Source organism: Anomalospiza imberbis, chromosome W, assembly GCF_031753505.1.
Source record: "Anomalospiza imberbis isolate Cuckoo-Finch-1a 21T00152 chromosome W, ASM3175350v1, whole genome shotgun sequence".
Taxonomy (NCBI): domain Eukaryota; kingdom Metazoa; phylum Chordata; class Aves; order Passeriformes; family Viduidae; genus Anomalospiza; species Anomalospiza imberbis.
This window is the reverse complement of record NC_089720.1, coordinates 3,901,628-3,924,312: the sequence shown is the minus strand read 5'-3', so window position 1 is coordinate 3,924,312 and position 22,685 is coordinate 3,901,628.

Here is a 22,685-nt window from a genome sequence, read left to right as displayed (position 1 = left end):
CCCATCAAGCTAGGAGCAACTCTCTCTTGTGTTGCCAATCCAAATTTATCTGTGACACATCAATTTCTGCAGCCTGATCCACCTACTTGTTGTTTTGGTGCTCCTCATTAGCCCTACTCTTGGGGACATGGGCACCCACATGACAGACTTTCACAGATAGCTTCTCTAGTAGAATGGCAACATCTCGCCATTCTTCAGCAGCCCAGATTGGTCTTCCTCTACACTGCCAGATGGTCTTTTTCCACTTTGCAGCCACCTCACAGAGCATGTCTACCATCCACAAATAAGTGTAAAGGTAGAGCTTTGGTCACTTCTTTTTTTGGCAATGTCCAGGGCCAACTGGATGGCTTTGATTTCAGCAAGTTGACTCGATCCATCTTCTCCTTCAGTAGCTTCTGCGACCTGTCGTATTGGGCTCCATACAGCTGCTTTCCCATTTTGGTTCATCCCTACAATGCGACAGGAACTAATTGTCAATGAAAAGAGTGTAGTATGTTTTTCCTTGTGGCAGTTGGTTGTACGGTGGGGCTTCCTCAGCACAGGTCACCTGTTCTGATGCCTAAAGAGGCTACCTGGAACAGAGGCTAGACAGTGTTAAAGGAATAAAGTAGGTATTTATTATAAAGGCCTTCAAAGGATACACCTTGGGCAGTACAAGGGCCCGGCTGTGGCTCTACTCAAGATGGGCCCAAGATGGATGACCAGTTTTCCCACTTTTGTAAGTTTTGGTCCATTTACATATTGGCGTTAATTGTGCAATTACAGCTTCAGGTAATGAAGTCCCATCCTACCAGACTGCTCTCCTCAATTCTTTCATTTACAGTTTTTGGGCCTGGAGCTGCAATAGTGTCCTTGGTTCTCAGGCTGGAAAAGGATTGTTTTGTCTAACTAAACTGTGAAGAGAACTTGCTAACACTTTATATGACGTTCAGAGTTATATACTAATGCAGTACAGAATTCAGAAAATATGAAAGCTAAAACATAAGGCATCAGTTCCTGCTCCTCTTCGTCAGTCAGACCAAAGTTTTCACCTTTGGGCCAATTTGTAATTACTTCCAAGATCCCAGGGTGATTCAGGTTTCCAATACAGGCACTGTGTGATGAGGGCAATCCATTTACTCCATGAGGCATTTGTGGTGTTGTGGATAGAGGGAACCTTTCCTTTGAACATCCACCCCAACACTGGAGTGCCAATAACCTCTGTCTGAGGCAGCTTGAACTCCTTCATAGACTGCCAAAATTTCCTTCTCTGTTGGGGTGTAGTTTGCTTCGGACCCTCTGTAACTTTGGCTCCACAATCTGAGTGGTAGAACCTGAGTCGCACCAGGCACCTTCTGCCAAAGGCTCCAAGACAGACCATGGCTCTTGGCTGCGGAGTAGAGCATGTTCTTCACATCTGGTCCTGTCCTGACTGGGTCAAGGGCTACTGCATGAGTGATCTCCTGCTTGATCTGGGCAAAGGCTTGTTGCTGTTCAGGGCCCCAGTGGAAATCATTGTTCTTGCAGGTAACCAGGTAGAGAGGGCTCACAATCTGGCTGTACTCAGGGATGTGCATTCTTCAGAAAGCTAAGGTGCCTATGAAGACTTTAGTTTCCTTCTTGCTGGTTGGTGGAGACATTGCTGTGATCTTATTGATGACCTTGGTGGGTATCTGATGCCATCCATCTTGCAACTTCACTCCCAGAAACTGGATCTCTCAGGCAGGTCCCTTGACTTTGCTCTTCTTGATGGCAAAGCCGGCTTTCAGGAGAATCTGGATGATTTTCTCTCCTTTTAAAAATAATTCCATCGCCGTGTTCCCCCACACAATGATGTCATCAATGTACTGCAGATGTTCTGGAGCCTCACCCTATTCCAGTGCAGTCTGGATCAGTCCATGGCAGATAGTGAGACTGTTCTTTCACCCCGGGGCAGTCGGTTCCAGGTGTACTGTATGCTCCTCCAGGTGAAGGCGAACTGAGGCCTGCACTCTGCTGCCAGAGGAATGGAGAAAAATGAATTCACAATGTCAGTATTTGTATACCACTTCGCTGCCTTGGACTCCAGCTAGTACTGGAGTTCCAGCATATCCAGTAGAGCAGTGCTCAGCGCTGGAGTCACTTCATTTAAGCCACAATAGTCCACTGTCAATCTCCATTCCCCGTCAGACTTGTGCACAGGCCAAGTGGGGCTGCTGAAGGGTGAGCGGGCCTTGCTGACCACCCCTTGGGTGTCCAGCTCACGGATAATCTTGTGGATGAGGATCATGGCATCTTGATTTGTCCAGTACTGCCAGTGGTGCACTGTCGAGGTGGCACTTGTTACTCGTTTCTCCATCTTCAGGAGTCCAACTGCAGAAGGATTGTCTGACAGTCCAGGCAAGGTGTTCAATTGCCTAATGCCCTCTTGCCTCCACAGCAGCTATCCCAAAAGCCCACCTGAGTCCTTTTGGGTCTTTGAAATAGCCGCTCTGGAGGAAATCTATGCCTAGAATACACAGGGCCTCTGGGCCAGTCACAACAGGGTGTTTCTGCCACTCCTTCCCAGTCAAGCACACCCCATCTTCCAACAGTGTCATCTGCTGCAATGCCCCTCTCACCCCAGCAATAGAAACAGGTTCTGCCCCCAGACATCCCAATGGCATTAGGGTACACTGCACATCAGTATCGACCAAAGCTTCGTATTTCTGTGGCTCTGATGTGCCAGGCCATCGGATCCACACAGTCCAATAGACACGATCCTCCCGTGCCTCTACCTGGCAAGACACAGTGCCCCTCTAGCCTTGGTTATCATTCCCTCCCTGGGCATACATTCTGGAGGTTCTTTCAAGGGGATCAGACATGTCATCCTCCCTTCTGTTGAACCCAGCAGCTTGGTCACGGGAGGCTGAGGCTACCTTCACTTTAGCGGAACTCCCTTGGTTAGTGTTTTCCTCCCTGAGCTGATTTACCCATGCTCCCAGGACAGAAGTGGGTTTTCCATCCCACCTTCTCATATCTTCCCCATGGTCACACAGGAAGAACCATGAGTCGGCTTGTGGGATGTACCCCCTCTCCCTAGCTGGGGGATGTCAGGTTCTGAAGTTGGGGCCTGTGACTCTTACTGGTCCCACTGGGTTCTTCCTCACCTCCCTAATCTCCTTTTTAAACTCCTCTTTGAGGCTCTTAACCACAGCAGAGACATGAGCCTGCATCCACTGACCATACTTTCATAATTCCTGAGCTTGTTGGCTACGGAACCCACTGTCTCTTGGTTGAACGCAGCATTAATTGTTCTAATGAAGGCGGTGTATTGGGATGGTCCTATATTTACCAAGTTCCACAACATTTGCCCCGTGCACCTGACCTTGTGTAAGAGGCCGTCTGAAGCCCCCACATTTGCCTACCGATTGCCACGAAGAGAAACCCCTTCCCCCACTACAGTTCTGGCTTGGAGAGAGCGGCATTGCAGGTGCAGTTGCTGTACCATTACATTAGCTGTTCCGAACAAGGCCTGGCAAGAACTTGGCAAGGAGTTGGCAAGGACTTGGCAAGGAATCGGCAAGGACCTGGCATGAACCCAGCAATGAACAGCCTACTGCATATATGCCCACTCTCCTCTTTTAAGCCAAATGAACTATTGGGGTGACCCTAATGGTCTCTCACTTAAGACCTCTCATCTGCCTCATTACCCCTGTGACAGATGGACAGAGATCAAAAACCCTCCTCCTAAGGACTGAGACTGAGACCCCTACCACGGGGAATGGGGAAACCACTAATGACATGACCTGTTCTTCTTCAGTAATTCCAATGGACTTATTCTTCATTGTGTTTGTCCTGCCTTGGGGGTTTCGGTGGACTCACCTGTTCCCCCACAGCAATCACAATAGACTCTTATTGTCTTGCATGTTCCCCCCTCTTTCCTCTGTGGACTATAACTGGACCCCTGAGTTGACCAGAACTTCAAAGACTTCCCCAACACGACAAGACGGATCCCCATCGTCCGGACCACTGAGGATCTCACCTGTGTTGGTAGCTATTCCCATCCCCCTCTTCTCTCTCTCTATCTTTGGGGTCAAACCAATCAGTGGTCAGGTTTGGATATTGACACTTGAAATGACCACTGAAGGCATTGGACATGCCTCTGAGAACACAGGGAATTAAAAGCAGAGAACTCCCAGGGGAACGCTCTCTTTCGTTCCGGTCAGTGAAGAGTGCAGACCTCCCCTGCCCAGCCACAGGCTTGGCGGGGGAGGGGAAGCCTTGCTGCCTGTGGCTGAGGTAGGCCGAGCCCTCAGAAAGAGAGAGGGTGGTGAGGGGATAGGAACCAGGTTCGCCCCCCACAGGACGGAAGGGTGGAGAAATAAAGCAGGGACTAAAAAAATGAAGGTGAGCTGGACAGGAACAAATGCAGATCCAAACCAATGTGGCTAATCATACGTTCTCCGTTTATTGTTTATACGACAGCAGTTTATATACGCTTCAAGATAGTTTACAATCGTGAGCACACTCTCATTGGCAAGCAAACACTGTTTGTCTTTATCTTAAGGTGGCTAAAGTTTCACACTGCAGACCTATACTAATTCACACCTAGATAGCTCAGTATACTGTGGCACACCTTAACATAATTTCTAACTGCGCTACAAACTTATTCCTAACTGCGCCATAGGCTTCAAGGACTCACCGATGCCCATATCTGAGGCCTAGGCTGGGGTAGCTCAACCTTCACTCTAAATATACAGATCGTGACCTCTTTCTCTCAGAAATTCCTCTACAATTCCCCCTTTTTTTCTTTTTGAGCTACCCAGACTGATTCAAAGGCGTGTCTAGTTACTTTTCGTACATATTGTAATACACACGGTATAAAGACTATAATAAGTATAATAGTAAGAAAAATTACAATACTAAAACGAACTAAATCTTTGATCCAACCAGTAAAACGTAAAGAATTGAGCCAGTTGGCAAATGGAGAGTCTACAAAAACTAGTTTTTTCATATTGTTCTTCAGTTGCATTAACTGTTTATAGATTGACTGAGAGTGGTCAGACAAATTCATGCAACACACGCCTTCAAATTCTTCACACCCATGTCCTTGTGCTAAAAGAAGAAAGTCAATGGCAGCTCTGTTTTGCAGAACTGCATGGCGAATGCTATATACATCCGTGGCAAGCTCACTTAACATTTTAGATGTAATATTAATTTGATCTCCTGTCCAGCAGGCCAAGGTTTTCAATTGTGTGAGAGCTTGCACTGAAGCAACTCCTGGGGAGAAAATTGAGGATAGTATTATAGATGTGCGCCCCCAAAGTGATACTTGGTCATCACAATTGGGGTCTAGTTGGAGAGCACTTCGTTTGGCTCGTCGAGGCTTCTGAGGCAATCCCAATACTTGATGGATTGTGGGAGCAAACAGTGTTAATTTACCAATGTAACATGGGCCTCCCATAGCTTTTTGAGGCACTGCAGGCCAGGCTCGATCTCCACAAATGAGGAAAATTCCTGGTGGCAGTTTTCTTGTGACACTTTTTGATGGTATCACGGATTGGGTCCAATTATTACAATATTCTGAATAGTTATAATATAATTGGGATCTGGGAGACAACCAAGTGTTGCCATCAGCTGGCTGGTTTCCTTTTAGTGTTGGTTTCATAGCATGAGGTCCAAATATCAAACAGTAATTTCCTGGGACAGAGCCCAAAAGATTGAATTCTTGGGGTGGGATACTAATATCTTTAAGATTTTGCACAACTGCAGCAGCTTGCACTCCCAGAACACTTTTTGGATCTATTTTGGCCTGGGTCCAATTTTTGAATTCTGCCATGGAATCCCGTGGAACTCCAATTAAACAAGTACGAAAAGGAATGGATGGTGTGGTTAAAGATAGACAGAACTAATCTTGCCCCGTTTGTATGGCCCAAGTGACCCACATATTTTGTCTCTTGTCGACATCAAGGATTCCAGATACTTTAGTTACAAAGACACTACTTAATAGAAACACTGTGACCCACCACATATTTTTCTCGTTCTTGATTGCCCCTTTTAACATGAAAGAAACAAACTAATTCCTAAACTTAATTCTAAATACAAACTATAACTTATACTAAACTTAATATTATGCTTATGATTATCTAACTTAATTTCTAATACTCTAAAAAATTAATTTTCATCAGAACTGGACTTGTCATGGGATATTCCAGGTAAATTGTTGTCGTCAGTGTTGTTATCATGGTTGGCTGGAATCTCTGCCTGTGGCACGCACGGGTAAATCTGTTTGGCACCCAAACTGGACCAGTACCTGTTGAGACACACATATAACCTCTACCATTAAACAACACAGGACTTGGCCCTTGCCATTCACCTGTTTGCATGTCCTTGTGATAAACATAAAGTCCTGGAATTGCTTGTGGTCTTCCCTCTTTCACTGCTTGGTGATGTATTACAACCGCAGGTTCTTCTCTACCTTCTGCCAAACACAAGTAATTTAGGGTAAACAATACTTTCAACAATTGATTAGATACATCAGTCTCATCATTCTGCTTTTGTTTTGCTAGATATTCTTTCAGGGTACGATTTGCTCTCTCTACAATAGCTTGACCTGTAGATGAGTGAGGGATCCCTGTGGTACGTTTCACCCCCCACTTCTGCATGAATGTAGCAATTTGTTGACTGACATAAGATGGAGCATAGTCAGTCTTAATATCTACAGGTAAACCCATAACTGCAAAGCAGGCAAATAAATGCCTTTTCACACGGAGAGCTTTTCCCCCTGTCTGTGCTGTTGCCCAAATGAACTTTGAGTAGGTATCTACAGTGACATGGACATATTTCAGCCTACCAAACTCTGGAACATGAGTGACATCCATTTGCCACAACTCTAAAGCTTTCAGCCTGTTCCACCGCATCGAAAGCAGATGAAGTTAGTTGATCTGACGTTGGATTAACTTTTGCTGCGACGAAGAGGGTTATTGGCGTCATTGTTCGACAAAGCAGCTGCAATGATGTGTCCTTGTTGTTGCATTGCGTCCAGGATGGCTGCTGTGAATGCTGCAGCTTGACTGCTTTGTTCTGCTCGTGTGGCTCTGACAAGCATCTCGTCGACTGGACAGCCTTGAGGAAGGGTGGCCAGAATAGTTCTTGTATGTGAGTTAGCATTTTCAAAGCCAAGTGAGCGAAACAAATGCTCTTGGACGTCTGCTGGTACATCAGGAGCATCCTTTAAAGCAGCTGACAACCTGTCAATGAACTGTCCATATGGTTCTGTGGTTCCTTGTTTTATGGTTGTATAAGGTGCTGGTTTCTTCTTATCTGGTACTGAAAGCAATGCTTGATGGGCCAGCTGTTGCAACAATTGATGCATTTCAATCGGGTAGGTGAGTTGTACCTTGTTTGTTGCATACGGTCCATGCCCAGTCAGCATATCTGGCTGGACTCCATAAAAAGGATCTCCCACTACTGTATGTTTGTTGGCTTCTTCAATGGCCAAATGTGTCCAGTCTTTCAAATATGAGGAATTGTGAAGGTGTCAGCAACAAGGATGCAATGCTAGATGAATCAGCAGGACAAAGCACATCTGCTGTAAATATATATTTAATTATGTTCCTGGCTGCTTCTGATCTGATCCCATAATTTGTGACTGTTTGTTTGGCTGATTGGAGAATTTTCCATTCATGAGGTTCCTAGACTGCACTATTATTTCTTACAATGACAGGGCAGGTTAAAGAATTGGCAGCATCCCAGTCCCCATCTAAAATAGCATTTTTCACCACCGAAGCCCACCAGGACTGCATTGGATTTTTTAAAACAGCTGGTAATGTTAATTGCTGCTCAGATGAAGGTTCCTCTAATTGAACTTGATGATTTGAAAGGTGGGCAAGCTGGGCTGTTTTCTGCTGTAAGGTATTTGTTCTCGGTATCTTATTCTGTGATAGTTTCTTTTTGTGACAATTAAAATTGCGAGGATCTGGTTCTGATTCGTCTGAATCAGTTTGGTGGAAGAGGACACTGCAGCGCTGCAGTGGTGTGACGTGAACTGACTGCTGCGGGCTGTATCGCTATTGTCTGAGTGGTCGCTTCTGCCATCCCGCCGCCGCGGCTGTGTTCAAAACCACTCCCCCGCGCGCGGGTCTCTGCCATCAATTCTGGGCAATGCAGGGCCGCCCCCCCGCCACGCGCGCTCTGCCGCTGCGGCCTTGCCTCCAAGGGGTGTCAGGGGCAGCGCCGCCTTGCTTCCATCTCTGCCCTGGTCTCCGCCCCTGTGTTCCGTCACCTGACCCAGCCCCGTTTCGTCATCAACTCCGCCTGCCTCCCCGGGTTTCACCCCACCCAAAGAGTGGGGCGGCTGGCCCACTTCCTGTTTCTCTCCATTCTGCCTGGCATCTGGCCGAGTCACTTCCACTGCCTTCGCGCGACTTTCCATGTGGGCTACAACCTCCTGCACTGAGGAGCTGCCTGGGGCCCTTTGTCCTCACGTCGGTCACATATTATAAACACCAAAAAACGTTTCGACCCGAGATGGCTTCTGCCCTTCTTTTTTTTCTGTCACGGGTCCTTCAAACGCCTGAATCGCAGCCTCTGCTACCCGTTTCTCAGCGGACATACTTTGCAAGGTACGTAAAATTTTCTTCGTAACCGCACTGAACTCTAATACTGTTTTCTTATCTTTTCCGCCTTCAACAGCAGAATCCCAAAGTAGCTGCCCTAGTTCTTGCCACTTGGTCTCTCTAAAGAGGAGTGAGGGCTTCTGCAATTTGCCCTTATTTCTGGCCCATTGGGTCAACTGTTCTAAATCACCTTCTTTCACCTTTTCACCTCTCTTAGAGAGAATATACAAAAGGAGCTGCAGTGCTGCTTGCCAATCGCTATCCATGTTCACTTTCACTGTCTTTGCATGCGGCTTACCTTCCAACCAGTGCGGGGCGCTCCGTATCTTCCAAACAACACAGTGGCGACACCACTCCAGCCCCCTGCTCCATCTCATCCACCTCCGCTGCGCAGGCGATGCATGAACCATGGAGGCTACCATCGGTTTCCTGTCGCAAAACAAGAGATTTGGAAACCTTTCTCCTGAATTGGAGTGTGGAGGCTTCAATGCTCCGTCATCCCAATCCCCATCACTATAAAAGCGATTAGGGATCTGAGTCCCCCGTCGCACCCTCCTTTCACGCGATTTAGAGACCGCTTCCCGTCACCATCATAGAGGTGGTTTGGAAGCTCATTGGAGACTTCAGATCCCTGTTCACTGGTGCCAAATGAAACACAGGGACTTCATATAAAATAGGGTAGCTGGACAAGACCAAACGCAGATCCGAACCAATGTGGTTAATCATACGTTCTCCTTTATTGTTTATACAATGGCAGTTTATATACACTTCAAGATAGTTTACAATTGTGAGCACACTCTCATTGGCAAGCAAACATTGTTTGTCTTTGTCTTAAGGTGGTTAAAGTTTCACACTGCAGACCTATATTAATTCACACCCAGAAAGCCCATTATACTGTGGTTACATCTTAACATAATTTCTAACTGCGCCACAGACTTATTTCTAACTGCGCCATAGGCTTCAAGGCCTCACCGAGGCCCATATCTGGGGCTTAGGCTGGGGTAGCTCAACCTTCACTCTAAACATACAAATCGTGTCCTCTCTCCCTCAGAAATTCCTCTACACAGTCTCTTTAATATTTTCACCTCTCTTAAAGAGAATATGCAAAAGGAGCCGCAGTGCTGCTTGCCAATCACTATCCATGTTTACTTTCTGTCTTTGCATGCGGCTTACCTTCCAACCAGTGCGGGGCGCCCCTTAGCGTCCACTCAGCGTCACTGCTCCAGCCCCCTGCTCCATCTCGTTCACCTCCGCCACGCGGGCAATATGTAAACTGATGTTTTCTGCTCCATTGTTTGCTGTCGCAAAACAAGCAATTTGGAAACCCTTCTCCCGTTGCGTCCAGCGCGATTTGGATTTTGGAGTCTTCAGTGCTCCGGCACCCTGATCCCCCTTACTATAAAAAGCGATTTGGGATCGTGATCCCCATCGCTATAAAAAGCGATTTGGGATCTGTGTCTCCTGTCGCGTCAACCTTTCACGCAATTTGGACACCGTCCCCCGTCGACATAACGGCGATTCGGGGACTCATCGGAGTCTTCAAGTCCCTGTTTCCAGGCGCCAAAAGAAACACAGGACCTCCTATCTAAAATCGGGGACTGGACAGGACAAACCCAGATCTGAACCAATGTGGTTAATCATACGTTCTCCTTTATTGTTTATACAATGGCAGTTTATATACACTTCAAGATAGTTTGCAATTGTGAGCACACTCTCATTGGCAAGCAAACATTGTTTGTCTTTGTCTTAAGGTGGTAAAGTTTTACACTGCAGACCTACACTAATTCACACCCAGAAAGCCCATTACACTGTGCTTACACCTTAACATAATTTCTAACTGCGCCACAGACTAAATTTCTAACTGCATCATAGGCTTCAAGGCCTCACCAAGGCCCGTATCTGAGGCCTAGGCTGGAGTAGCTCAACCTTCACTCTAAATATAAATCGTGTCCTCTCTCTCTCAGAAATTCTGCTACATAGGATAGTCCTCTTTTGGCTCTGAAAAAGGGCATGAAATGGAAAGAAGACTTAAGAGCAGAACTTTGAAGGACACCAAGGCCAAATCAGTAACCTTTGCTTGATTAAGGGTCATTTAAATATTAAAACGCACACTCATGCATATGCTGATAAGCTTACTGAAGCTACCATATATATGCTACCACATATATGATTATATCACACAGCTCTCTGCTTAGATCATGCTATACATAAGGAGGAGAAGATGGGGCTGTATTTAAAGAGGGTAGAAATTTCACCTAGTTAGAAGTACTTCCCAAAAGACCTTAGAGACAGTCAGTGGGATGCTCTCTTCTCCCTCATCCCAAGCAGGGACACCTTCTTGGTAATCTCCCGCAGAAAATAATTGTTATTGATATTATTATTATCATTAATAATAGCATAATTATTAATAATATCATCATTATTATTATCATCATTATTAGTGCCTGGGTTAGCACAATGCTATTAGAGCCCTACCGCAGCTAGTGCGTGTCTCAACGGCAGTTCCAAATCTCTATTTCTGTAACTTCAAAAAACCACACTTTGTGAATCTGTGCTCACAAAGGTTCTTAGAGAATGCAACCAGACTTACAGTGCTGAATTGGTTGCAATTGGAAATTTAGCCTAACCCTACCTGTCACATGAGTGACAAGGGCGTTGGCCAACCAAATATCTCCCAAAGCTGCAGCCATCTCACTGGCCAGGATCTGAAGGGGCATGGGGTTAAAACCAATGAGAGCATCCAGACCGGGTCTTTCAAATGCCCTATATAAGGGAGGGGTTGGGAAAATAAAGCGCTCTGTTGCTACATCAAGTTTGAAGTGAGTGGTCTCTGTCTCCTGCGCCCTCTCCCCCCCTACACATGACCTAACATGTGGTGAACCCTGAAGTGATCAGAACTCAGCAGCACAGAGCAGAGACATACGGCATCAGAGCTGGAAATCAGTGTAGAACCAGAGCAATCGACGTAGAGCTGGAAATCGGTGTTTGGAACTGGAATACAAGGCCTCCAGAGCCGGGATCAGTGTTTGGGACCAGAAAAATACAGAGTGGAAGCTGGGATTGGTTTTTAGAACCGGAATACATACAGCCTGGGAGCTGGGAATGGTGACAGAGCCAGTATGGTGAAAAACCAGGGCTCACTGGTAGACAGTGGTGACATGCGGACAGAGACTCTAAATCTCAAAGACAAAATGAGTTTTAAAGTACGTATGTTTTTATTCGGTCAGACGCATGGGGGTATCTCCATAAAGACATGCGTACCCCTTGTACACACATGGTTTTCTTTTATCCCCTAGAATACAACATATGCATTAAGTTTCACGATATATCATTTCCTGGCTCCCCTCCCTCTCAGCTTCGTATGCTAATCATCTTATCAGTCCTTTGAACCCGCACAGTTGTCTCTGGTGGTTTGTCTCTGGTGGTCGTCTCAGGGGTCTTGGGGGTCATAGGGGATGAAGTAAAGTTGTCTTCCTCAGGGTTGACTTTTTGACCCTGCTGCCTTGCGCTTGCTTACTGATCTTTTGGCCACTGTCCAAGCCAGGAATCCAGATACATCTGGGTTCAGGGGCCCAAGGGACTTTGTTATCTCAGTATTGAAGTGATACATGGAATAAATAAATAGACTCCACAACCTGGTGTAGTTATGAAGTGGGTATGTATTGTCGGCACCCGGCACAAGTGAGATAGCTCTCCGAAAACTTGTGCCCCGAGCCTCAGTCTGACCCACACCTTTATTCACAAAGGTGTTTCATATGCAATACATTACACAAGTTTTCCATGCATATTCAATCTCTGGCCCCACCTGTCCTTGCCTCTTATGCTAAATAGGTCCACGCCCTTCTGGGCCTGCGTGGTTTGCTGTGGTGGTCGTATGGGGGTCTCTCGGGGGTTTTCGGTGGTCTCTGAGGCTGAAGATTGTGGTCTTCCTCATGATTGAACTTTTAAACTTTTCCTCTTTGCCTGTGTGCTTTTGGTCCTTTGGTGCTTATTTGAGTATGTCTGTCAGTCTTGATGGTCTTGGAGAAAGAGGAGCCCCTTTATCTGGGTTCTTTGCATCTCTTAGTATTGTTCTTTATGCAAGAAGCTCCAGAAATTTGCATATTCCTATGCCCTTTGTACCATGGTAGAGGTTTCTTAAGTAAAAGGTTAAAATTTAACACATAACTCTACAAGCTAAAATATAAATGCTTAATTCATTTTGTTAACTTAAGTGAACTTTGAAAATCTCTATTTCAGTATCCTTGCATAGTGTATCCTGTTCTTGATAAACATCCTTCCCCTTATCAGGCATCCTTGTATTCTTTCTTGCTGTTTTGCATGTATTCCTTTCCTTTCTCATGCAACTAAGGATGCAGCAAATATTAAGCAATGTCCATCATCTATGTGCCTATTCTTAATCAATACCTTCTAATTCCTGTGATTAATATATATCCTCTAGTTTCTGACCCCATGTTTCAGTGGCACAAAAACCTCTCAGCAGACAGCAGAAAGTGCTGCAAGGTTTTAAAAGCCTGTTTTTGACTTGAATCACCTAGGAGACCATGGGAGCTTGGATGTCAGCACCAGAAAACTCCATAATTAAGGTACTGATTTTCTTCTTTAAAAGGAGAGGGATTAATTACGATAAACGAGCCCTACAAGCTCTGTTCACGTGGTGTGAAAACCATCAGCTGGATGTATCAGAAGGGACTGTTTTAGATTTGCCTGTTTGGAAGGGAGTTGGACAATATATATATTTGCGGCAGCCTCTAATGCTTAAGACACAGCCATCGGTGTCGTAAAGCCTTGGTCAACAATTATGGACTTGTTAAAACAATTGGATTATGAAAGACAAAGGGGGAAGGGCAGCAGCGCAGCAACCTCTTTGTTCCACCCCGCGCGCAAGCCGGAATTACCCAAGGAGTCGGCTGGCCCCGGCCCCTGCGAAAACGTTCCCTGCTACAATGGGACTGCGGCTTACTGCTGCGGAGCGATCGTGGGAAGCGGCGCAACCCCGGGGAGTGGGGGAATCCTGGGAAGCAGAGACTATCCGCAGGCTGCCCGAGCCGAGGACGCCGACATTGTCCAGGGAGCCGGCAAACCCAATTGCGCAATCCAGACACGTGGAGAGATGGCGGCCACCGCAGCCCCAGCAGCCGACCCAGGCGGGCACACCACGCTGCCCTGTAATAGATAAGAGAAGCCTGCTTTAGCAACGAGCCCCGCGTAGGAATTTTTCCTCCGAAACCCTTACCGACGAACCCAAATTCAATGGCAAGCAAAGAATAGCCGGCAACCCCTTAATCTTTGTGCACGAAGTTCCAGGCGAAGACACAGGATTGTGTAAGTATATCTCAGGAGTCCCTCGGGACTTCCAAGGCCCCTGCTTAAAAGAAGCAGGGGACCGCTCGGTCGGGGTTGGGATCCTGGAGTGTGACGAATGAGACGTCTTTGTGAGACGAGGCGAGTGTGGGCCTCATAGTAGTGCGATTCCCACACCCGGCGACTGGCTGGGCCATGAATTGGGGGAAGCGTTGAGATGTGTGTGTGAAGACACTCTAGAAGATGGGACAGAGGAAAAGCAAGCCCTCTGGTCCCATGGGTGGGGGAACCCCTGTAAAGCTTCCCCAAATTCCTCCAGATAGCCCCTTAGGATTAATGATCAAACATTGGGATGCCTTCCCTTCTCGGAAAGGAAAAGATAAGGTAAAAATGATACATTACTGTATGGAAGTTTGGGGGGGGAAGCAAATAAGGGGAGATTACCTGTACTAGCCAGTTTTTGGTTCGTTTGAAGACTGGATATGCCGGGTTTAAATATTTATGTAAATTCCAAAGAACCCTTTAACCTAGAAGAGAATGAATATGCCTCCCTTTGGATAGTCGGAGAGACCCGCACTAGACTATTCGCACTCAGTACTAGGGAGAAGAAGAAAAGATCAAAAGAGGATCCACACCTACCTGACTCCACTCCTCCACCCTACATACCGCCACCCCCTCCACTACCTCCCCCACCTCCTTCTCCCCCTCACTCCCCTCCCCGAAACCTTTACCCACCCTTACCCACTCCTGAACCATCCGTCCCAATACCAGATGATTCGGAGGGAGAGGCCTAGAATATTGAGCTCAAAGGAGACAACCGACGGATAACCAGAAGTCAGGTCAGAAGGAGGCGGGAGGAGATGGGATTATTCCCACTTCAGGAGGCAGGGATGGGCATGGTTCCTAATCCTAACGTAGGCCAACCGGGACAACCTGCCCAGATTCTAGGGGTCGGATATGTGTCTGTACCCTTAAACTCGGGAGATGTAAGAGAATTCAAGAAGGAGATGGGGCACCTTTTAGAGGACCCCCTTGGGGTTGCTGAGAGGTCGGATCAATTCTTAGGCCCCAATATTTATACATGGGATGAGATACAATCCATTTTAGGTATCTTATTTACTTCAGAAGAGAGGAGAATGATCAGGGAAGTGGGAATGAGAATATGGGATGATGAGCATCAACAAGGCCCCCTTGCTGACACCAAGTGGCCCATGCAATGTCCTGACTGGAATAATCAGGACCCTCAACATAGAGCTCACATGGCAGATTTACGAAACATCACTATACAGGGGATACGGAAAGCTGTCCCTTGAGGACAGAATATCCAAAAGGCTTTCCGTGAACAACAAAAAAAGGATGTGGACCCCACAGAATGGTTAGAAAGACTGAGGAAGACCTTTCAATTATACTCAGGAGTAGATCCTGACACTCCAGTAGGGGAGGCCCTACTAAAGACCCAGTTCATGGCAAACTCATGGGTAGATATTAGAAAAAAACTGGAAAAGTTGGAGGACTGGCAAGGGAGAGGCCTGGACGAATTATTGCGAGAGGCACAAGAGGTTTATGTGAGGAGAGAGGACCAAACCCATAAGAAACAAGTCAGGATGATGGTAGCTGCAGTCTGAGAAGGACAGCAAACTGCCCCATTCCCGACCCAAAGGGGAGCGGCTATGCGAAGAGACAGGCAAATCCCGAGACGGAATGAGAATATTGAAAGAAAGAAGGAAGGGAGGGGAGTAACTTGTTTTTACTGTGGGAGGAGAGGTCATATGAAACGGGAATGTCGACAAAGGATAGTTGATGAAAAACAATTCCATGAGGACTAGGGGTGTCAGGGGCTCTATTTGCTGGGGACAAAGGAAAGAACGGAGCCCCTGGTAAAAATTAAGTTAGGTCCCCAGCAACAAGAATATGACTTCCTTGTGGACTCAGGGGCAGAGAGATCAACTGTCCAAACCCTCCCCCGAGGGTGCAGAATATCATCTGACACGGTGCAGGTAGTTGGGGCTAAGGGAGAGCCCTTTGGAGTACCTGTAATAAAAGATGTTTTTCTTGAAACTCACTCTAAGGTAGGAATTGGCTCATTTCTATTGGTTCCAGAAGCGGATTACAACCTTTTGGGACGGGATTTAATGACAGAATTAGGAATTGGGGTAGACATAATAGAAAATAAACTGAGTGTCAAGTTGTGCCCCTTAAGGGCTATTGATGAAGCAAAAATAAATCCTGAAGTTTGGTATACCCCTGACACAGTGGGAAGGTTGGATATTGAACCTTTTGAGGTAACCATTAGGAACCCCGAGATCCACGTGAGGATCAAACAGTATCCCTTATCTAACGAAGGGAGACGGGGATTAAAACCGGAGATAGATCGGCTTTTAAAGCAGAGGTCGCTCGAACCTTGTATGTCCCCCTTTAACACCCCCATTTTACCAGTAAAGAAACCCAATGGCAGTTACCGATTGGTGCATGATTTGAGAGAAATAAATAAGAGAACTATCGAAAGATTCCCTGTGGTTGCTAACCCCTATACACTTTTAAGCCAACTGGGTCCCGAAAATCAGTGGTATAGTGTAATAGATCTGAAGGATGCCTTTTGGGCTTGCCCCCTCAAGGAAAATTGTAGAGATTAATTTGCCTTCAAATGGGAAGATCTGGACACCTACAGAAAACAACAGCTAAGGTGGACCGTGCTCCCTCAAGGATTTACAGAGTCCCCTAATCTGTTTGGACAAGCCTTAGAACAAATCCTGAAGGATCATACACTGGGGGAAAGAACAACTCTAGTACAATATGTAGATGATTTGCTAATTGCAGGGACAGAAGAAGAAGCAGTAAGACAGGAGAGTATCAAGTTGCTAAATTTTCTTAGCTTGAAGGGGTTGAAAGTATCAAAATCTAAACTACAATTTGTAGAAGAAGAGGTAAAGTATTTAGGACACCGACTGACTAAAGGAACCAAGAAACTGGACCCCGAAAGAGTCCAGGGGATCCTTTCCCTTCAGCCTCCAAAAACCAAAAGGCAAGTAAGACAATTATTGGGACTTCTAGGATATTGCAGGCAATGGATAAAAAATTTTAGTGGGAAAGTCAAATTCCTTTATGATAAGCTGACTAAAGATGGGTTGTTGAAATGGTCCCCAGAGGATGAAGAGCGATTGAAAGCCCTCAAAACCGAATTAGCAAATGCCCCTGTCCTCAGCCTCCCAGACCTCAAAAGACCCTTTTTCTTGTTTGTTGATGTAAGCGAGGGTACGGCACACAGAGTCTTGGCCCAAGACTGGGCTGGAAGTAAAAAACCTGTAGCTTACTTATCCAAACTTTTAGACCCAGTCAGTCGAGGATGGCCTACCTGTCTACAACTAATAGTGGTGGCAGCTCTCTTAGTAGAGGAAACAGCTAAAATCACCTTTGGGGGAGAACTGAGAGTCATGTCCCCCCATAATATAAGGGAGGTGTTACAACAAAAAGCAGAAAAATGGATTACAGATGCTAGACTTCTAAAGTATGAGGGTATCTTGATATCATCTCCTAAGTTAAAAATAGAGACTACTAACTCACAGAATCCCACTCAATTTCTATATGGGGAACCTGCCCCTGAACTTGTCCACGATTGCATACAACAAATAGAAGAACAGACTAAGATTCGATTAGATCTAGAAGAAGAAGAATTGGAGCTCAGAGATCGGTTATTTGTACCGTTGCTGCCGAGAAGATGGTCAATCCCACGGCTCGAAGCACCCGAGTTGGCCGGTGAGGTAGAAGGGAAAGAACCAGGCCCCCTCTGAATGGAATAATGCTAAAATGCTCCAATTATTGCCAGACGAATGCTGACTCCCCTTTACCAAGGAGCTTAACTGATACTAAGGCACCCGGAGGGCAACAACCCCAAAAGGGAAGGATAGGACGTTACCGATTTGATCCAATATGGCCAGGACTCCACCCTCATTGGCAAATTATGGGAATAATTATGCTCTGTATTTTGAAACCAGGGGAGGGTTCCCAAACCTCACACCAACCTTTTAGATGAACACTGACTCGAATAGATGGTGCAGAAATTCAAGAGAGAATAACCTCCGGACCCCCCAGCTTCAACCCAAGACTATGTGAACTAGCCCCTGAAGCAGGGGATTTAGGGGTTAATAGAGAATTTTAGAATAGTTTAGGCAATGGATACTGAAACATGTGGTTTACATTACAATACTCGTACGGGAATAGGGAACCCCTTGAAGAACATATGTTACCTATTAAAATAATACTGAGATGGCAAAAGAAGAAGAGGGCCTCTGATAAAAAATTGCTGAGCTTGCAAAAATGCGAAGCAAAGAAGGACTGCGCATGCGAAGATACCTGAGTTCGAAAGTTCAGTGCTGAAGAAGACTATGGAGCCTTCGTCCCACTGGACCCCAGCCTCATTTCTGAGACCACGGACTCAATAAAAGAAAGAACTGCGCAGTCGCAGCTAATTTCCATACTATGCGGAGTATGGGCAGAGATAGGTATTGAATATGTATAGGCATTATAAAATATGCATGATTTTTATGAATAAATAAGGGGATCGGGAAAGCTGGGATACACAGGATTTGGGAAGGATTTCCCCCTGTGTCCAGCGCTGAATAAAATATGTACCTACTTTACAACTCTGGTTGTGAAGTTACTACCGCAAATCATTTTGGCGAGCCAGCCAGGAGATTTCTGTCTGTCTGCAAGAATCGAGCTAAGGAACGGAGGAATCCAGGCACGCCCCGGGAGCTTCCCGAAGGAGGAATCTGACCTTGGCTCGCTTACTGCAGCTACAGATAAGAGCCACTGGCATGCGGGTCAAACAGTACGTATCAACTTTAAGGGGATTGTAAGACATACGTACGCAAGGTTGAAGGGAGTTGGTAAATCACAGGAGACGTCCTGTGTACAACGTAGTTCCTAGGAAGGTAGAAGCTTGCAAGCGCCTGGTTGATTGTGCAGCCGGGAAAATTTTGGTCCACTCTGCTCCTCCATCCCCACAGGTCTAGGGGAGGAGGAGGGAGGAGGGGGAGGCTGGTGAAGGAATTCGCTGACTGATAGAGCAGCCACCAAGCGGTCCTAGAGTGTGGATCAACTGGATTCCTGCTCCTGTGTTATCGGAGCTAAAAGGTAGTGTGTTTAAGTTTGGATATTGAGAGAGTGGGGGTGAATGAGGTGTGTCTGGGGATGCTTTGCATTTGAGTGTGTTAAGTTCGCGTTTAAGAGCCGGTGGAGAAGATCTGCTTTGTTGTTGTTTTATCGCAGTTTCTGTTGGTTCTTTTTGTTGTCTAATTGCTATTTTGTCATTGTGTTCTATCTTATTGCTGTGTTTTATTGTTCTATTGCAGTTTCTGTTAGTCTTTGTTGTTTAAATTGCTGCCTTGCGTCTTAGAACGTCATTTGTGATACAACACTGCCATCCTGTGCCAAAATTTATAATTGTGGCAGAATGAGAATACTGATTTGAATTTGTCTGTTCCCGAGAAACAACTGAGGGTCTCTGTATAGTGTTGAGAGGAAAATTAAAAAAAAAAAAAAGAAAAAAAAAAAAGCAAAGTAGGACGGGAGGAAGGAGATAATGGGATCTGAGCAAAGTATACAAGTTCCTAAAGCTAGCCCATTGGGCTGTATTATAGCCCACTGGAAAGAAGTTGCAGGGAAGGGAGGTACTGAAAATAAGTCCACCCTTATTAAATACTGTAGTCAGTGGTGGCTTTTATATAGGCTAGATGAAGATGTAAAGTGGCCACCCATGGGAACATTAGATTATAATACTTTGTTGCAATTAATGCTATTCTTAAGGAGGGAGGGCAAGTGGAGTGAGGTCTCGTATTGCGATATGTTCTTCTCTCTCCGAGACCATCTCGAATGGCAGAGAGATTGTGGGTTTAGGGCACCCCGTGACCCTCTGCTGCTAGCTTTAGAGAAAGAAAATAAAGGAAAGAAGGAGAAATTAAAAAGATGCTGCTAGGCCTGTAGCATTGGGCAGAGGTGTATAAAATTAGATAAGGTATATCGAGCCGAAGCCCAGGACCAAGACCTATTAGACTTATGGACACCCCCTCCTAAGAAGCAGGAGGAGGAGGAAGAAGAAAGGGAGGTAGACCCAGAGGCCCACTCATCTTCTAGCAGGTCAGCCCCTAGTAGCTCATCCCCTAGCAGAGCATCCCGTAGTAGATCATTTCCTAGTAGGTCAGCCCCTAGCAGTCCAGTGGCATCTCGGACTAGACAACAACAGGTTGTGATAGCACCTCTGAGGGAGGCAGTAGGGTCAGACGGGGAGCCAGTGATAGTTAAAGCACCCTTTTTGAGTATTGATTTAGAATCATGGCAAAAGGTTGCTAAAAACTATCAGGACGACCCAGAGGCTACAGCACAGCGTTTGCGATACATGATTAAACAACATAACCCAGACTGGTCTGATATGCAATTATTGTTGGAATCATTAACTGAGACAGAAAAACGATCAATTTTGAAAACTGCAGGGAGTCTAGCGGAGGAATATTGTAAGAGCCGAGAATTAGAAGTAAAGGACTATTTCCCCCTCCAGAAGCCAAAATGGAAACCAAACATAGCAGGAGACATGGAAAAGTTAGAAAGATATCAGGAATGGATAGCAAAAGGGCTGGAACAAGCAATACCTAAAACCATAAATTGGTCAGAGTTATATAATGTTAAACAGGGCCCCTCTGAATCACCATCTGAGTTTTTGGAACGATTGAGAGATGCGATGCGCCGCTATACAACCTTAGATCCTAGAGAAGAAGTGGGCATTCAACAATTAGTACACTTATTCTTGGGTCAATCAACAGCAGATATTAGGCGCAAACTTCAGAAGTTAAAAGGACCTGATTTGAGAAACTTAGAAAAATTAGTAGATGAGGCATGGAGAGTATATAGAAATAGAGAGGAAACATATAAGCGGAATATGAACAAATTTATGGCAATGGTAAAAATGGAGAAAGGGGGAGAAAGACAAAGTCGGCGAAACCAGAGAGGTTTATCCCGACTGGGTAAAGACCAATGTGCATTTTGTAAAGAGTTTGGACATTGGAAAAATGAATGTCCTAAACAGAGAAGAGATAAGGGAAGAGGAGTGGCTGCTGGTGTCAAAGAGGACTGAAGAGGACCGGGAGATCCTACCCCAGAGGATCCCCTGGTTACAACCATGAGGCTGGGGGAAGAAGGAAAAAGGGTAGAATTTCTAGTTGATACAGGATCAACATACTCAGTATTAAATAAAACCCTTGTGCCCGTAGGAAAAGACTATATTATGGTACAAGGAGCTACTGGCCAATCTGAAAAGGCTTATTTTTGCAAACCCCTAAAGTACAAGTTTGGGAAACAATGGGGCACTCATAAATTTTTACATTTGCCCAGTTCCCCAAAGGCTCTTTTGGGAAGAGATCTATTAGAACAATTACAAGCGACCATTAGATTTAAGAATGGGGAGATTACTCTGGAGGTAAATGATCAACAATAGGTAGAAGTGTTGAGTCTAATACTAACAATCACCGAGAAAGAAGGAGAAGTCAGTGAGGAAATAGTTAATCAGGTGTTCCCTGGGGTATGGGCCTCTAATGTGCCAGGAAGAGCAAAAAATGCACCCCCTATAGTAATTAATCTTAAGGAAGGAAAAAACAGCCTGCCAGGATTAGGCAGCACCCTCTGAAAAAAGAAGACAAAGAAGGAATTAGGCCAGTGATCGAAAACTTTTTACAACAAGGATTATTAAAGGAATGTCAATCTGACTTTAATACTCCTATTCTACCTATTCGGAAACCTGATGGATCATACCGGGTGGTGCAGGACTTGCGAGCTGTAAACAAGATTACTGAGGATCTCTACCCAGTGGTAGCAAACCCATACACCCTATTGACATGTTTAACGCCAGAACTAACCTGGTTCACTGTTTTAGACTTAAAAGATGCCTTCTTTTGCCTTCCTCTCCATGAAGCCAGTCAGAAAATTTTTGCATTTGAATGGGAAACTAAAAGTGGACGCAAAACCCAGCTCACATGGACCTGCCTTCCACAAGGCTTCAAAAACTCACCTACCTTATTTGGAGAACAACTTGCAAATGATTTAGAGGCCTGGGAAGCCCCACCAGAAGAGGGAAAGTTACTGCAATACGTAGACAACCTCCTAATAGCCACTCAGACAGAAGAGGCATGCGTGGCCTGAATGGTGAGTCTCTTAAACTTTTTGGGACTACAAGGGTACAGAGTATCCAAGAAAAAAGCCCAGGTGGTAAAGCAAAAGGTGATCTACCTGGGGTACGAGGTTAGCGCTTGACAACGGGCTCTGGGGCAAAATCGTAAAGAAGCGATATGCCAGACCCCACAACCGCAGATAATAAAGGAACTGCGAACCTTTTTGGGAATGACAGGATGGTGTAGATTGTGGATCTACAACTATAGGTTACTTGTTAAACCTTTATATGAACTTATAGCACAGGGAAACAAAGGCCTCCAGTGGACTAAGGAGGCCACTCGAGTGTTTTCCCAGCTAAAAGAAGCTCTTATGTCAGCCCCAGCCCTAGGACTTCCCGACGTGAGTAAAACATTCTTTCTGTTCTCCCATGAGAAACAGCGGATTGCCCTGGGAATATTAGCACAGAACTTAGGTCCATACCGAAGGGCACTCTCTTACTTCTCCAAGCAGCTAGATGCAGCTGCCAAGGGATGGCCAGGATGTCTCAGAGCCGTGGCAGCGGTCGTAATAAATATCCAAGAAGCATGTAAATTCACCTTGGGCCAGAAAATGACTGTACTCGTGTCTCACACGGTGTCTGCAGTGCTAGAGGTGAAAGGAGGACAC